Genomic DNA, 20,234 nt, shown 5'->3' with positions numbered 1-20,234 from the left:
GCTACTACTTTTATAGATTTCAGTTTTGACAAATCTCGTTTAAAAGCTTTGGTTGACCAGTTCGTTAGTAAATACACTGACAATATTTGGCTGCCACCCTCCTACCCACCGTGCATCCCCAAATCAATAACCGACATATTTGTCACAAAAATCTGGTTATAACAATCTAAAGGGAGTTTACGCCATTAGATATAAAAAACTGCTATAAGTATTTTTGAGTTATTGTTTAAAACAGAGACATATAATATAATTGTATTATATGTCTCTGTTTAAAAACTGACTCAGAAACGTAATATCTAAAATTTATAACAAGAGTGCACATGCTGAAATGTCTCACCTTCTTTACTAATAATTATTACAACTGTCACATAAATTTAAATTACCGAAGGTGAGACATTTCAGCATGTGCACTCTTGTTATAAATTTTAGATATTACGTTTCTGAGTCAGTTTTTCAGATATGTCCTATTTTCGGTGCAAAATATAGTTAGCATGCATTTTGTGTCCTGGGATACATGGACACGTATGTATGGCTACATTCAAGAGTACAAAAGTGTTCTAACTATATAAACAGATAAACAATCAATGTCTATTATACGCTTGCGCAAAATCGTAATCTAGGACAGCATAACTTTAGGATTATCAAAACCGATATATAATTTTAAAAAAGTCGAAATATTTCCTATGATGCGAACTATTGAATATTTCTGATGCTATTGGAAATCTCCACTTTTAATACATAATAATAGTTTTTTGTTTGTGTGTCCAGACACAAAATGCATGTCAACTATATTTTGCACCGAAACCTTGCCAGCTAGACATGTACACCTTACAATCATTCCATAGTGATAAATCAATACACCAAATATAGTAGACCTGTTGCTTATAGTATTTGGGACCACCAAAACTAAACCTTGTTCACTGATCCATGAAATGAGGTCAAGTGAAAACTGTCTGACTGGCATGAAGACCTTGCAATGTACGCACTTACTAAATATAGTTCAAGATAACAAAAAATCTGAACTATTTTTCAAGTAGTCACTGAACCCTGAAAATGAGATCAAGGACTATGGACATGTAAACCAAATATAGTAGACCTGCGATATAAAAAAAAATTTGAATCGTAATTGCCTGTCGATATGCACATCTACATAGTATGTCCTTATTATCTAAAAACGTTTCATGAAATTCTGTTGTGTGTTTTCAGAGGAGTTGCGATGACAAGGACAGGCAGACTGACATTGCGTAGGGTATAATAAACCAGATACAAAAACTGGGAAATCCCCCCCTTCTCTAGGAATAAAATCACTCAACTCAGAAAAGGTGCTTTCATCAATAGAAATAAACAATTCACTAAAGTTTTATACAACTTGGTGAACAAGTTTTTGTTGACAATGGACAGAAGGACAACAGTGTACCATAATACCTCCCTGAGAGAAAGGCCCATATCAAAAGGTTACCTGTACTATTAAGTTTGTATAATGAAACAATCATGCAATCATGATAATAATAAATATAAAAAGTTACAAAATTATTTCTTTAATACAAAATATAACATATCTATTAATATATTATATATTTTATATATTGTATAAATGTAATGTATTTCTTTCATATTGCTATTTTCATTGAATTTTGTTAATCATTTTTCGTCACAAGCTACTTGACTGAGAATTGTTTTCTCTCCATGAAATAGATTTGAGAATGAGACCATATAATGTGTCATTAACGTTGCTTTGGAAAAAGCTATAAACACATTAATTATGATATTTTTGAAAAGTTCTGTCTGTTCAATTTTTCATTCCTAACAATTATAGATTATCTACAGTTTTGGAAATGAGAGGAGGTTTCTAGGCTACAATTCATCACAGGGGTTGGCGCCTAACGCCCTTTGATGAGATTGCATCCAAGATTTTCCCTCTTGTTTCCAAAACCATAGATAATCAATAATCATTAGGATAAAATATTCAATAGAAAGGAAAAAAAATAATTTTGATTTGATATATTTAATCATTACATTTCATTTAAAAATGAAAATTTTCAGAGATATTTTAATTACAAACAGTGAAAAGAATAGACAAAACTATTTACAGAAATGAGCAACAATTTGTTATCAAAACCTAAAATTCACAAAAGATGTGGAATATTTCCACCAAGTATTACTTAATTGATAAACAAAATTAATTTTGTTCACACATATACAGTACGGGTAGGGACTTATTTTAATGGAAGTCTTAATCCGTCTAGATGTCAGACTGGTCGGACAGTTGTCCCAGTGTAATAAACACTTGCTGTGCAATATCCAAGTGGAAGGTCGTAAATCAATCTGGTACGGCTAGATTGGAATTAAATTTTACCTGTACGGATATATTAGTATTTATGGAGGATAGATAAATGTAAAATATTGTTTTGTATTCAAAGAGAAAGAATTAAAATTAAAATTAAATATAAGAAATAAAATTAAAATTAAATATAAGAATAAAAATTAAAATTAAATATAATTTTATTTTTTTTATAATTTGAAAATGAAACAAAGACGATTTTTAACAATATATTGTATTGCCAATTATTTCAATAGTTTTGTGCCAATAAACTATTTTGTATTTGTATTTGTAAACCGTAAATATTTCATCTAATTCAAAATAATAAGCCTAATCACAACCAAGACTGTTTTCAATAGAAGTTTAAACCAAATTGTTGAGACTTCAATCCCGTAAATTATACGTTTTCGTTGATGTTTATATTATTTCCCGCTTTTAACGTCCTGTTCCTTTATATATTATTATAAGAAACTCAATTTTAAGTATAAGGCCAACATATCGTATTTATGAAATATGTATAGGCATTGTGAATTAAGTTATTTTCCTTTTGATACAACTTTCCCCGTCGGAGCCTCTGCATCTATTCACACCTGTCAATCATTTCTCGCAAGTGAAACATTTTGGTCAGACAGATCACTCGTGCTTTCTATTTTGACATATTTCCCGTTAATCTCTTTGAAAGTCAAACAATTGGTTTCTAAATTTTCCGGCATTTAATGTCTTATCCTGAGACGAGAAAAGTCCGCCCCGTGATGCAATATTTATAACGCCGAGATCATATTTCGATTCCTATTTTATGTATATGGGTAAAAATTAAGTTTTAATTTGACAGAAATATAATAATTAAGTTGGCAAATTAAAAATTCATTAAAGCCATTTTTAGAAATACCTATTTATTTTACATTCTATAATGAATGGTTCATTGATTTATTTTTGGTTTTAATGCACTTTCAACACTTTTCTTGGCAAGGACTTTAAAAATGTTAAATTAACTATAGAGATTGGATAAATGATAAAGATTATGACCCTCACACTCAAAATCATCTTCAACCACACATTGATTAAATCTTTTTATACATTGGGTCAAAAAAGTGTTAATTGCTAAAGAATTAGAGAAATAAATATTCATGTGGCAAACCTTCAAGAAATTTTAATGTTTTAGAATTTACTGAGAATGTACAAAAAAATTTTTTTAGCATGCATTTTCACTTTGATCCTTTCACATTCTTTTTAAAATTTCAACTACTAGTCTTATTTTTGTTATAAATTCAAAAGGAATAAAAGGGGACTAACAAGGTAACTAGTGAACTTGCAATATTTGTAAAACATAGAAGAGTATAAAACAGGACATTATTGATACGGTACAATTTAAGTAAACATGTAATTGAATACCTGCTATCTGTACAACAGTTGCAGGTAAAAAGAAAAATATAAATAGTTTTAAAAATAAACAATACAATACTAACCCGAATAATTCAGTTGTTATATTCCGCTGATCTACGATCACTACATTAACGCCTGAATGCATAGACAATGAAAAATCTTCAATAAACCATTCGATTGGAATTAGCTTTGGATTTACCTATCTCGATAAAATTGAGCTGATTGCTTATTGGTCACCTTTTCTATAGGGCACCAATCAAAATCCAGGATTCGTGAAGAGTTTTTATCGTGTTAGGAATTCAGGCCCTCACAAGTAGGAGAGATTGATTACGGGGAGGGACTGAATTATTCGGGTTAATATAATACAAAATATATATATATATATACCAGTTTAATAAATAAACAATATAATACACAAAAAAACAATATAATATGAGAAAACTATACAATATAATACAAACAAATTTAATAAATAAAAAGTTTAGTACCATGCTTATCAAGATCAAGTTGAAATTTTGGTTAGAATAATAATTAACCCTTTTTTTACCCAAAATTTGCAGAAATCGGTTCTGTTCTCTAACTTAGGTCTGCCTCAACCAAATGTTTTTAAACTTGTACACAATGCTAAGTACCATAGAACAAGAATCAAATTTGATTTGCGCCCTGATCCAATATATGGTTTTCCAGTTAGGCCAGGAGTGGCTTTCATGTCCTTCAGACTTATTTGTTGTCTTACTTTAGTTTCATGCATCATAAAAAAAAGTATGATTCACATCAATTGTGAGGGTCACTCAATTGGGAACAAAAAATTGCTGGTGTATAACACCTTGCGATCAGATGCCAACTTGGCTGTGTGAGACACTCAATGCGATAAGCCCAGTGCTGTATCCTTCTATAGATACTATTTTGTCAATAGTAAAAAGCGGTACCACGGATAGATTGTTCAGTGTGGTATGTCGGTTGAAAACATATGTACGATTAACCATGAATAACAATAGGTCATCATTGCTAACATTAATGCATATTCATCAGGATTTCAGTATGAATATGGACAAAGTAATGGAGAAATTTGTTTCTACTAAGACCTAAAGAGCAAATATTGGACAATTTTGAGTAAAATTTATGTATTTAATGTACCATAATTTTCCCTATTCAAAAGAATTCTAAATAGATTTGCATTAATGGATGTCTAATAAGTCCTATGAGCACAACCTTTCTATGACCGAAAAACCTACGGGAAAAAAAAAGTCTGCATAAATTGGTCTCGAAAATTTTCATTTTATCATAGCTATGCCCTGTAAGTGATTTGTTATTCTATTATTTTTTTTAACTAGTTTTAGGAGATCACAATTTTACCTGATGTTGATGTGAATGATGCACAAATGGCTGTCATACACTTCTTATTTATCATAATTTAAAGATGTCTAATATATTTTTTTAAGATTGATGAAACATTTTGAAGAGCCAAATAGTTTTTGTAACAAGTTAAAATCTCCAAATACTGATTATATGATAATATAAGATAAGAAACATTGCATAATTATATAAGATGTCACAATATATCACAAACCCAAGATGGAGTGTTAATCTAAGCTGACAATATAATGTTTCTCATTTAATGAGCTCTTTACATTGTTATAATTATCAAAGTAAGCATTCTTTTTTTTTATATTACTAGAACACACCCGTGATATCACGGGTCCGTGACTGAATTAAAGTATATAACTATGCACAAGCCTTATTTTAGTATTAGTATTGTCATCTGATAAAGTCATGCCGTTTATAAGATACACAGTTTTTCTCTGCTTTCAAGTCTTTCTGTTTGAACCCGTCGAACTGAAACAATAATATTAATTATTTGGAAAACAAAAGGTCCTGGAATGGAGTATTTTTTAATCAACAGCATTGTCCTATATATATATAAGTTATAAATAAAGTTGAATTCTTTGCTTCGCTGTTTTACGTCATGCCCACTAACAAATTGAAAACTGTACCTATACGCCTTATTTTTAGTCCAGATTTTTAGTATTCGTATTGTTATCTTAGAAAGTCTTATTGATTAAAATACTACAATAGGTAACAATTTGACAATTTAGTAGTGTCAACCCTGTGGTTTAATATGACCCGTGTATATAGCATATTAATCCTGAATACAACGTTTGGTGGTGCGCCTGTCAGATGCGGAACGTACAGATAAGGTAATAGGTAACAGGTGAATATACTATTGGTATCGGTAGCGGACTCGACCCGGAACTTCTTAATTATTGGCAATATGAATTACGTGGAAAACAAAAGGGCCTGGAGTGGTGTAATTTTTAATCTACACGTTTGTACTATATTAGTTATATATAAAGTTGAATTCTGTGATTCGTCGTTTTTACGTGATGACGGCTGACAAATTGGACCTCGTAATTTTAGTATTATAGATAATTATGACAATTTAAATTTAGATATAATAAAAGCTTTGGGTGATCTATTTTGAATATTTTAAAAATGAAATTTGAAAGGTTGAGGCCAATTTTCCCACAAAATGAATAGAATTTTTTCTGAAGTACATTACTTGTGGTGCATTCAGCCGAATTAATGTACTACGGTAACTTAATACTTTGAGATATGGAGGACTATGAAAAACTAAATCAAAGGATTTTCCCACCTTTTTCTCTTAGATCTGCAAATAAAAGTTGTTTTACTTCTTTATCAAAAAATTAATTACCTTGCAATTTTTGTCTGAACTAATAATATTTGAAAATTTAATCAGAGTGAAGCTGTACAAAATGTTAGAATCTCATAAAGTTGCCATAATATGATATTAACACCGGTCTACTGTAAACCAACTTCTTTTCGCAGATACTCTATTTCGCGTTAAGCCCTTTCTAGTCTATTTCCCAGCAAAGTAATTTTGCGACTCTCAAATTTACTTGATGTAGTTAAGTAAGAAATAATCAAAGTTTTTCATTTTCGCTAAGATTTATATTCGTGAATATGCAGGTCCTTCGAAGACACATTTTCAACCCAAGTTTAATGAATAAGGGTTTTGTTCTTTCCTAAAGACATTTAACAACCTATATTTGGTGAATAAGGGTTTTGTTCTTTCCTGAAGACATTTAACAACCTACATTTGGTGAATAAGGTCTTGGTCTTTCCTAAAGACATTTAACAACCGATATTTGGTGAATAAGGGTTTTGTTCTTTCCTGAAGACATTTAACAACCTATATTTGGTGAATATAAGGGTCTTGTTCTTTCCTAAAGACATTTAACAACCTATATTTGGTGAATAAGGGTTTTGTTCTTTCCTAAAGACATTTAACAACCTACAGTTGGTGAATAAGGGTCTTGGTCTTTCCTAAAGACATTTAACTACCTATATTTGGTGAATAAGGGTTTTGTTCTTTCCTAAAGACATTTAACTACCTATATTTGGTGAATAAGGGTTTTGTTCTTTCCTAAAGACATTTAACAACCTTCATTTGGTGAATAAGGGTCTTGGTCTTTCCTAAAGACATTTAACAACCTATATTTGGTGAATAAGGGTTTTGTTCTTTCCTAAAGACATTTAACAACCTATATTTGGTGAATAAGGGTCTTGTTCTTTCCTAAAGACATTTAACAACCTATATTTGGTGAATAAGGGTCTTGTTCTTTCCTAAAGACATTTAACAACCTACATTTTGTGAATAAGGGTTGTGTTCTTTCATTTAGTAATTTTCAACATAAATTTGGTGAACAAGATACTTTTTCTTTCATGTAGACGTTTTCAATCCAGCTTTGGTGTACAAGAAAGAGTCTTTTTGAAACTATTGAACATTATCGATTATAACAATCTTCTGCACTCTTACATAATTTTCAGCCTTTGATGCATAAGATCATTCTTTCAAGTAAATGTTTTCAATTGTTCTCTCCATATATAAAGCCTCAGATTCAAAGTGCCCCTCTGACTGGACACCTCAATGATGAGAGGGTTTTCATTTGCAGAAAGCATGGTATTGTTTTCTCCATATACAAGGCCTCAGATTTCGAACTTAAATAAAAACGTAGAGAGGTTTTCATGTGCACCGACTGTCATGAAAATAGCCAAAAGAGATGATATTGACATTAAACACCAATCAGTTAATCAATCTCTCAAACCTTTAGTATTCATAGAGTTATATTCACTATGGAATCATTATTTTTCATTGAATACCAATTTTCATAGGAATATAAATTTTGTGCTGGTGGGGATTGAACAATAAAAAAAAAAAAAAAATCATTGAGAGACGAGTCATCTTATGATCAAGTCATTTTATCAGCCAAAAAAAGTCTTCCTAATCATGGGTTTTACATTCATATACCAAATGTCATGGTAACAATCTTTGTGGATTTTCCAAAAAGTAAAGATTAATTAGAACACTAATTCTGTTGAATGATATCATGGTGTTATGTTTAACATGTACCCAATTTTCTAACATGTACCCAATTTTCTTTAAGTCCATGCATGCATGCGCAGGCAGTGAAGGAAGTACAATTACTCAGCCAAGAAATACCAGAATAGGTACCTTAAATCTGAAGCCTCCTGCAATCATATTTGAAAATCAGGACATTTAAAGAGGTATTGCCATATCTAGTTTACAAATTGAAAATCGGTACCATGAAATTTTGGGTTCTGAACTTTGTTTTGCTCGAATGCATATGGTGACTTAATGAAGTTGAAATTTGTTAATCCTTGAGAACCAGATAATCACTTTGGTGTTTCAGAAACCTAGGCAGAATTGTTCTGATTGTGTTGGCGGTCAAACAGAAAAATCCTGTCTGGTCCCTGAATCCCCTGAAGGAATTATCCAATTCTCTAGGATTGACAAAATTTACCTTTTATAAACATTCATATGCACTCAACCAAAACAAAGCTAAGAAACCAACATTTCATGTTGCTGATATTCTACTTGCAAACTAAATAAGTCAATATTTCTTGAATGTTCTGATTTTCAAATATATTTACTTCAGATTAAAGCATCAAATTTAAGGTCCCCATTCTGATCAGATTTGGCTGCGTTAACATGTACATCCTGCACAGACTGGCCTGGACAGGGTTTTACTGCCGGTCAGACAACCAGGTGACCATATTTCTATTCCCCAGTCACCCTTGGGGTAAAATTGATATAAATTTAAAGTAAATGTAGGCTGGTCTTTAGTTTAAATAAATGAGTCACCCTATTTTACCAGAGTGAACTACTTGAAAGTAACCAATGAAAACATAAATTAAGTATTTGGTCAAAGCTTTTAAATTCATGACCACTGAATACAGTTCAATAGCATGGTCGCCTACAGTATTTGTTTAAACTCAATGTGGCCTGATGGCCAATGAAATAATTTCATGAATATTCAAGACAAAACCAAATTATCAATACAACAAGCATTAATTCCCCATTTCCATTCTCAATTTTATGTTCTGTATAAAGCAGGTCTAAAGTGATGAAGAGCAAAACATTTGGACTACTGCCACTTGAAAAACTAGATGTGTCAAAACGACACGAATGGCCCCCATCTGAAAATGTTTGAAAATCTGTAATTTCAACAACAAATGTGGACACAAACATCCCCCTGATGATGGTTGTCTCACATATAAAAAATCAGCTCAAAATCATAGGGCTTTAAAATACTTCATACAACTAACTTTTAACAATTTATCAAAGTCCAAAGCCCATAATTTCTGCAAAAACTAACAGAGTAGAACAAAACCTTAACTTAATTGACCTGCAACTCATCATGGATATATCACATATACAAAAAAATCAGCCCAATATCTGAAGGTGTTTAGGAAAAAGTCTGTATAACTGTGATTTTCAACAATTTATCAAAGTCCAAAGCCTGTAATTTCATCAAAAATTAGTGGAGCGGCACAAAACTCAAACTTGATCTGTAACTCACATACCAAAAATCAGCCCAATATCTGAAGGTGTTTAGAAAAAAAGTCTATATAACTGATTTTCAACAATTTATCGAAGTCCTAATCCTGTTATTTCGATAAAAATTAGTGGAGCAGAACGAAACTCAAACATGATCTGTAACTCATCATGGTTAACTCACATACCAAAAATCAGTCCAATATCTAAAGGCGTTTAGAAAAATAAAACATATAATGGTTTGTTGCAGAATGATGGAATGACAGAATGGCGGAATGATAGTTTGTCGGAAAAGGGTAAAACTATATGGCCCAGAAAACTTTGTTGCAGGGCCATAAAAAACACTTGGATAAAGCTTATGATGAAGTTTATATCAACAAAATCCATACACCAGGCCTCATATTCAAAGTCCCTTCACTGACTTAACATCTCAATTTAGCAATGGTTTTCATATGCAGAAAATTTGGGATTGGCCACGCCATACATAAAACTTGGTATTGTTCTCTCCATATACACAGTGGCAGATCCAGAAGGGGGGGGGGGGGGGTTCCGGGGGTTTTGAACTCCCCTTTTTTTTGCCGATCAATGCATTTGAATGGGAGCATATAGTTGGAACCCCCCCTTTACTCTGGGTTGGGAACCCCCCCTTTTTAAAATGGCTGGATCCGCGCCTGTATACAAGACCTCAGATTCAAAATACCCCCCTGACTGTACACCTCAATTAAGCAAGGGTTTTCATATGCAGTAAACAATTTGTCAGTTCATGGTTTTACTTTGTACAAAAAAAAACAAAACTTTCTATTAATTGTACAAAAAAAAAAGACTATTACTTAAAAGGTCTATTAAAAATGTAGAGACTAACAAATAAACCAAAGAAACAAATCAGAAGACTAGAGCAATTGGCAGATAACAGCTTCTGTACATAATTTTGACTAATTTGGCAGAAAAAATCCTGGGAACTTGAATGTGTCATTGTCCAGAAAAGTGATTAAAACACCAAATATCCCTGTCTAACACACAACAGATCAAGATCACGGATATCACTACCACGTCAGTAATCACGACAAGAGACAGAGCTTTGAGAAGACAACAAGGTTTGATATTAAATTTATTAAAGTCAAACCCTGCAAAGTTGATCTCAGATCGCACCCTGTCTGTATGATACGTTGGTATTATATATTTTTGTTGAAATTACTTTTTAATAAGCAACTGTTACCACCAAGATGTCATTTTTGTCTATCACAGTTAGCAATTGTAGCAACTTCTGTACCAAAACGAGACAGAGCTCAAACTTAAAAAATTAGCGGTCAAACAGAAAAATCCTTTCTGTTTTTCAACAATTTATCAAAGTCTAAAGCCCGTAATTTCTGCAAAAACTAACAGAGCAGAACAAAACTCAAACTTGACCTGCAACTCATCATGGTTAATTCACATATACAAAAAATCAGCCCAATATCTTAAGGTGTTTAGGAAAAAGTCGGTATAACTGTGATTTTCAACAATTTATCAAAGTCAAAAGCCTATAATTCCATCAAAAATTAGTGGAGCGGCACAAAACTCAAACTTGATCTGTAACTCACATACCAAAAATCAGCCCAATATCTGAAGGCGTTTAGAAAAAAAGTCTATATAACTGTGATTTTCAACAATTTATCGAAGTCCTAATCCTGTTATTTCGATAAAAATTAGTGGAGCAGAACGAAACTCAAACATGATCTGTAACTCATCATGGTTAACTCACATACCAAAAATCAGTCCAATATCTAAAGGCGTTTAGAAAAATAAAACATATAATGGTTTGTTGCAGAATGATGGAATGACAGAATGGCGGAATGATAGTTTGTCGGAAACGGGTAAAACTATATGGCCCAGAAAACTTTGTTGCAGGGCCATAAAAAACACTTGGATAAAGCTTATGATGAAGTTTATATCAACAAAATCCATACACCAGGCCTCATATTCAAAGTCCCTTCACTGACTTGACATCTCAATTTAGCAATGGTTTTCATATGCAGAAAATTTGGGATTCGTCACGCCATACATAAAACTTGGTATTGTTCTCTCCATATACAAGACCTCAGATTCAAAGTACCCCCCCTGACTGTACACCTCAATTAAGCAAGGGTTTTCATATGCAGTAAACAATTTGTCAGTTCATGGTTTTACTTTGTACAAATAAAAAAGACTTTCTATTAATTGTACACAAAAAAAAGATTTCTATTACTTAAAAGGTCTATTAAAAATACAGAGACTAACAAAAAAACACAGAAACAAATCAGAAGTCTAGAGCAATTGGCAGATAACAGCTTCTGTACATAATTTTGACTAATTTGGCAGATTAAATCCTGGGAATTTGAATGTGTCATTGTCCAGAAAAGTTATTAAAACACCAAATATCCCTGTCTAACACACAGCAGATCAAGTTTACGGATATCACTACCACGCCAGTGAATCACGACAAGAGACAGAGCTTTGAGAAGACAACAAGGTTTGATATTAAATTTATTAAAGTCAAACCCTGCAAAGTTGATCTCAGATCGCGCCCTGTCTGTATGCTACGTTGGGATTATATATTTTTGTTGAAATTACTTTTTAATAAACAACTGTTACCACCAAGATGTCATTTTTGTCTATTACAGTTAGCAAGTAACAACTTCTGTACCAAAACGAGACAGAGATCAAACTTAAGAAATTAGCGGTCAAACAGAAAAATCTTTTCTGGTCCCCGAATTCCCTGAAGGAATTATCCATCAATTCTCTAGGATTGACAAAATTTACCTTCTATAAACATTCATATGCACTCAACTGAAAAAAAAGCTAAGAAACCAACATTTCATGTTGCTGATATTCTACTTGCAAACTAAATAAGTCAATATTTCTAGAATGTTCTGATTTTCAAATATATTTACTACAGATTAAAGCATCAAATTTAAGGTCCCCATTCTGATCAGATTTGGCTGCCTTAACTTGTACATCCTGCACAGACTGGCCTGGACAGGGTTTTACTGCCGGTCAGACGACCAGGTGACCATATTTCTATTCCCCAGTCACCCTTGGGGTAAAATTGATATAAATTTAAGTAAATGTAGGCTGGTCTTTAGTTTAAATAAATGAGTCACCCTTTTTTACCAGAGTGAACTACTTGAAAGTAACCAATGAAAACATAAATAAAGTATTTCGTCAAAGAAGCTTTTAAATTCATGACCACTGAATACACACGAATGGCCCCGTCTCAAAATGCTGGAAAATCTATAATTTCAACAACAAATGTGGACACAAACTTCCCCCGATGATGGTAGTCTCACATATAAAAAATCAGCTCAAAATCTAAGGGCTTTAAAATACTCCATACAACTAATTTTCAACGATTTATCAAAGTCCAAAGCCCATAATTTCTGCAAAAACTAACAGAGCAGAACAAAACTCAAACTTGACCTGCAACTCATCATGGTTAATTCACATATACAAAAAAATCAGCCCATTATCTTAAGGTGTTTAGAAAAAAGTCGGTATAACTGTGATTTTCAACAATATATCAAAGTCAAAAGCCTGTAATTTCATCAAAAATTAGTGGGGCGGCACAAAACTCAAACTTGATCTGTAACTCACATACCAAAAATCAGCCCAATATCTGAAGGCGTTTAGAAAAAAAGTCTATATAACTGTGATTTTCAACAATTTATTGAAGTTCTAAGCCTGTTATTTCGATAAAAATTAGTGGAGCAGAACGAAACTCAAACATGATCTGTAACTCATCATGGTTAACTCACATACCAAAAATCAGTCCAATATCTAAAGGCGTTTAGAAAAATAAAACATATAATGGTTTGTTGCAGAATGACGGAATGACAGAATGACAGAATGGCGGAATGATAGAATGACAGAAAAGGGTAAAACTATATGGCCAAGAAAACTTTGTTGCAGGGCCATAAAAAACATTTGGATAAAGCTTATAATGTAGTTTATATCAACAAAATCCATACACCAGGCCTCATATTCAAAGTCCCTTCACTGACTTGACATCTCAAATTAGCAATTATTTTCATATGCAGAAAATTTGGGATTGGTGTCGCCATACATAAAACTTGGTATTGTTCTCTCCATATACAAGACCTCAGATTCAAAGTACCCCCCTGACTGTACACCTCAATTAAGCAAGGGTTTTCATATGCAGTAAACAATTTGTCAGTTCATGGTTTTACTTTGTACAAAAAAAAAAGACTTTCTATTAACATGATTAAATGTACAAAAAAAAGACTTCTATTACTTAAAAGGTCTATTCAAAATACAGAGACTAACAAAAAAAAACACAGAAACAAATCAGAAGTCTAGAGCAATTGGCAGATAACAGCTTCTGTACATAATTTTGACTAATTTGGCAGATTAAATCCTGGGAATTTGAATGTGTCATTGTCCAGAAAAGTTATTAAAACACCAAATATCCCTGTCTAACACACAGCAGATCAAGTTTACGGATATCACTACCACGCCAGTGAATCACGACAAGAGACAGAGCTTTGAGAAGACAACAAGGTTTGATATTAAATTTATTAAAGTCAAACCCTGCAAAGTTGATCTCAGATCGCGCCCTGTCTGTATGCTACGTTGGGATTATATATTTTTGTTGAAATTACTTTTTAATAAACAACTGTTACCACCAAGATGTCATTTTTGTCTATTACAGTTAGCAAGTAACAACTTCTGTACCAAAACGAGACAGAGATCAAACTTAAGAAATTAGCGGTCAAACAGAAAAATCTTTTCTGGTCCCCGAATTCCCTGAAGGAATTATCCATCAATTCTCTAGGATTGACAAAATTTACCTTCTATAAACATTCATATGCACTCAACTGAAAAAAAAGCTAAGAAACCAACATTTCATGTTGCTGATATTCTACTTGCAAACTAAATAAGTCAATATTTCTAGAATGTTCTGATTTTCAAATATATTTACTACAGATTAAAGCATCAAATTTAAGGTCCCCATTCTGATCAGATTTGGCTGCCTTAACTTGTACATCCTGCACAGACTGGCCTGGACAGGGTTTTACTGCCGGTCAGACGACCAGGTGACCATATTTCTATTCCCCAGTCACCCTTGGGGTAAAATTGATATAAATTTAAGTAAATGTAGGCTGGTCTTTAGTTTAAATAAATGAGTCACCCTTTTTTACCAGAGTGAACTACTTGAAAGTAACCAATGAAAACATAAATAAAGTATTTCGTCAAAGAAGCTTTTAAATTCATGACCACTGAATACACACGAATGGCCCCGTCTCAAAATGCTGGAAAATCTATAATTTCAACAACAAATGTGGACACAAACTTCCCCCGATGATGGTAGTCTCACATATAAAAAATCAGCTCAAAATCTAAGGGCTTTAAAATACTCCATACAACTAATTTTCAACGATTTATCAAAGTCCAAAGCCCATAATTTCTGCAAAAACTAACAGAGCAGAACAAAACTCAAACTTGACCTGCAACTCATCATGGTTAATTCACATATACAAAAAAATCAGCCCATTATCTTAAGGTGTTTAGAAAAAAGTCGGTATAACTGTGATTTTCAACAATATATCAAAGTCAAAAGCCTGTAATTTCATCAAAAATTAGTGGGGCGGCACAAAACTCAAACTTGATCTGTAACTCACATACCAAAAATCAGCCCAATATCTGAAGGCGTTTAGAAACAAGAGGCTCTCAAGAGCCTGAATCGCTCACCTGAATTTTTTTGGTTTAATCTCTCATCAATGATTATTTTGGCTTTTCAATCTATTTAAATGTTCTTTGAATCGTCCTATTTTCTTCAAAAGCAAAAAAAAATCATTTTCTCCTATGTTCTATTTTAGCCATAGGAGCTATGTTTCTTGACATACAAGGAAATGAAATATAAAATTTATACTAGATACTCTGAAACTCATTTAGCCTAAGTTTGGCTGAAATTGATACAGCAGTTTCATAAGAGAAGATTTTTTAAAGTAAGTCAACATGATGAACAAATTGTGAAAAAAGTCTTTAAAGGGCAATAACTCCTAAAGAGGTCAATTGACAATTTTGGTCAAATTGACTTATTTGTAGATCTTACTTTGCTGATCATATTTGCTGTTTACAGTTTATCTTTATCTATAATAATATTCAAGATAATGACCAAAAACTGCAAAATTTCCTTAAAATTACCAATTAAGTGGCAGCAACCCAACAATTGGATGTTTGATTCATCTGAAAATTTCAGGGCTGATAGATATTGACCTAATGAACATTTTTACTCCATGTCAGATTTGCTCTTAATGCTTTCGTTTTTGAGATATAAGCCAAAAACTGCATTTGACCCCTATGTTCTATTTTAAGTAACGGCGGCCATGTTTTTTGACGGATCAAAAATCAAAGCACACACTTTGTGCAGGATAATCTAAGGAACAACCATGCTAAGTTTTAACCAAATCCATTCAGTAGTTTCAGAGGAGAAGATTTTTTAAAGTTAGCAAATATGATGAACAAATTGTGAAAAATTGTCATTAAAGGACAATAACCCCTTAAGGGGTCAATTGACAATTTTGGTCATATTAACTTATTTGTAGATCTTACTTTGCTGATCTTTTTTGCTGTTTACAGTTTATCTTTATCTATAATAATATTCAAGATAATGACCAAAAACTGCAAAATTTCCTTAAAATTACCAATTAAGTGGCAGCAACCCAACAATGGTTTGTTTGATTCATCTGAAAATTTCAGGGCTGATAGATCTTGACCTAATGAACATTTTTACCCCATGTCAGATTTGCTCTAAATGCTTTCGTTTTTGAGATATAAGCCAAAAACTGCATTTGACCCCTATGTTCTATTTTAAGTAACGGCGGCCATGTTTTTTGACGGATCAAAAATCGAAGCGCACATTTTGTGCAGGATATACTAAGGAACAATCATGTTAAGTTTCATTCAAATCCATTCAGTAGTTTCAGAGGAGAAGATGTTTGAAAAATTGTTAACGACGACGACGACGACGTCGACGACGACGACGACGACGACGACGGACGCCAAGTGATGAGAAAAGCTCACATGGCCTTTTAGGCCAGGTGAGCTAAAAAAGTCTATATAACTGTGATTTTCAACAATTTATTGAAGTTCTAAGCCTGTTATTTCGATAAAAATTAGTGGAGCAGAACGAAACTCAAACATGATCTGTAACTCATCATGGTTAACTCACATACCAAAAATCAGTCCAATATCTAAAGGCGTTTAGAAAAATAAAACATATAATGGTTTGTTGCAGAATGACGGAATGACAGAATGACAGAATGGCGGAATGATAGAATGACAGAAAAGGGTAAAACTATATGGCCAAGAAAACTTTGTTGCAGGGCCATAAAAAACATTTGGATAAAGCTTATAATGTAGTTTATATCAACAAAATCCATACACCAGGCCTCATATTCAAAGTCCCTTCACTGACTTGACATCTCAAATTAGCAATTATTTTCATATGCAGAAAATTTGGGATTGGTGTCGCCATACATAAAACTTGGTATTGTTCTCTCCATATACAAGACCTCAGATTCAAAGTACCCCCCTGACTGTACACCTCAATTAAGCAAGGGTTTTCATATGCAGTAAACAATTTGTCAGTTCATGGTTTTACTTTGTACAAAAAAAAAAGACTTTCTATTAACATGATTAAATGTACAAAAAAAAGACTTCTATTACTTAAAAGGTCTATTCAAAATACAGAGACTAACAAAAAAAAACACAGAAACAAATCAGAAGTCTAGAGCAATTGGCAGATAACAGCTTCTGTACATAATTTTGACTAATTTGGCAGATTAAATCCTGGGAATTTGAATGTGTCATTGTCCAGAAAAGTTATTAAAACACCAAATATCCCTGTCTAACACACAGCAGATCAAGTTTACGGATATCACTACCACGCCAGTGACTCACGACAAGAGACAGAGCTTTGAGAAGACAACAAGGTTTGATATTAAATTTATTAAAGTCAAACCCTGCAAAGTTGATCTCAGATCGCGCCCTGTCTGTATGCTACGTTGGGATTATATATTTTTGTTGAAATTACTTTTTAATAAACAACTGTTACCACCAAGATGTCATTTTTGTCTATTACAGTTAGCAAGTAACAACTTCTGTACCAAAACGAGACAGAGATCAAACTTAAGAAATTAGCGGTCAAACAGAAAAATCTTTTCTGGTCCCCGAATTCCCTGAAGGAATTATCCATCAATTCTCTAGGATTGACAAAATTTACCTTCTATAAACATTTATATGCACTCAACTGAAAAAAAAGCTAAGAAACCAACATTTCATGTTGCTGATATTCTACTTGCAAACTAAATAAGTCAATATTTCTAGAATGTTCTGATTTTCAAATATATTTACTACAGATTAAAGCATCAAATTTAAGGTCCCCATTCTGATCAGATTTGGCTGCCTTAACTTGTACATCCTGCACAGACTGGCCTGGACAGGGTTTTACTGCCGGTCAGACGACCAGGTGACCATATTTCTATTCCCCAGTCACCCTTGGGGTAAAATTGATATAAATTTAAGTAAATGTAGGCTGGTCTTTAGTTTAAATAAATGAGTCACCCTTTTTTACCAGAGTGAACTACTTGAAAGTAACCAATGAAAACATAAATAAAGTATTTCGTCAAAGAAGCTTTTAAATTCATGACCACTGAATACACACGAATGGCCCCGTCTCAAAATGCTGGAAAATCTATAATTTCAACAACAAATGTGGACACAAACTTCCCCCGATGATGGTAGTCTCACATATAAAAAATCAGCTCAAAATCTAAGGGCTTTAAAATACTCCATACAACTAATTTTCAACGATTTATCAAAGTCCAAAGCCCATAATTTCTGCAAAAACTAACAGAGCAGAACAAAACTCAAACTTGACCTGCAACTCATCATGGTTAATTCACATATACAAAAAAATCAGCCCATTATCTTAAGGTGTTTAGAAAAAAGTCGGTATAACTGTGATTTTCAACAATATATCAAAGTCAAAAGCCTGTAATTTCATCAAAAATTAGTGGGGCGGCACAAAACTCAAACTTGATCTGTAACTCACATACCAAAAATCAGCCCAATATCTGAAGGCGTTTAGAAAAAAAGTCTATATAACTGTGATTTTCAACAATTTATTGAAGTTCTAAGCCTGTTATTTCGATAAAAATTAGTGGAGCAGAACGAAACTCAAACATGATCTGTAACTCATCATGGTTAACTCACATACCAAAAATCAGTCCAATATCTAAAGGCGTTTAGAAAAATAAAACATATAATGGTTTGTTGCAGAATGACGGAATGACAGAATGACAGAATGGCGGAATGATAGAATGACAGAAAAGGGTAAAACTATATGGCCAAGAAAACTTTGTTGCAGGGCCATAAAAAACATTTGGATAAAGCTTATAATGTAGTTTATATCAACAAAATCCATACACCAGGCCTCATATTCAAAGTCCCTTCACTGACTTGACATCTCAAATTAGCAATTATTTTCATATGCAGAAAATTTGGGATTGGTGTCGCCATACATAAAACTTGGTATTGTTCTCTCCATATACAAGACCTCAGATTCAAAGTACCCCCCTGACTGTACACCTCAATTAAGCAAGGGTTTTCATATGCAGTAAACAATTTGTCAGTTCATGGTTTTACTTTGTACAAAAAAAAAAGACTTTCTATTAACATGATTAAATGTACAAAAAAAAGACTTCTATTACTTAAAAGGTCTATTCAAAATACAGAGACTAACAAAAAAAAACACAGAAACAAATCAGAAGTCTAGAGCAATTGGCAGATAACAGCTTCTGTACATAATTTTGACTAATTTGGCAGATTAAATCCTGGGAATTTGAATGTGTCATTGTCCAGAAAAGTTATTAAAACACCAAATATCCCTGTCTAACACACAGCAGATCAAGTTTACGGATATCACTACCACGCCAGTGACTCACGACAAGAGACAGAGCTTTGAGAAGACAACAAGGTTTGATATTAAATTTATTAAAGTCAAACCCTGCAAAGTTGATCTCAGATCGCGCCCTGTCTGTATGCTACGTTGGGATTATATATTTTTGTTGAAATTACTTTTTAATAAACAACTGTTACCACCAAGATGTCATTTTTGTCTATTACAGTTAGCAAGTAACAACTTCTGTACCAAAACGAGACAGAGATCAAACTTAAGAAATTAGCGGTCAAACAGAAAAATCTTTTCTGGTCCCCGAATTCCCTGAAGGAATTATCCATCAATTCTCTAGGATTGACAAAATTTACCTTCTATAAACATTCATATGCACTCAACTGAAAAAAAAGCTAAGAAACCAACATTTCATGTTGCTGATATTCTACTTGCAAACTAAATAAGTCAATATTTCTAGAATGTTCTGATTTTCAAATATATTTACTACAGATTAAAGCATCAAATTTAAGGTCCCCATTCTGATCAGATTTGGCTGCCTTAACTTGTACATCCTGCACAGACTGGCCTGGACAGGGTTTTACTGCCGGTCAGACGACCAGGTGACCATATTTCTATTCCCCAGTCACCCTTGGGGTAAAATTGATATAAATTTAAGTAAATGTAGGCTGGTCTTTAGTTTAAATAAATGAGTCACCCTTTTT

This window comes from Mytilus galloprovincialis, chromosome 13 (genome assembly GCF_965363235.1).
Source record: "Mytilus galloprovincialis chromosome 13, xbMytGall1.hap1.1, whole genome shotgun sequence".
Lineage (NCBI taxonomy): Eukaryota > Metazoa > Mollusca > Bivalvia > Mytilida > Mytilidae > Mytilus > Mytilus galloprovincialis.
This window is presented reverse-complemented; position numbering follows the sequence as displayed.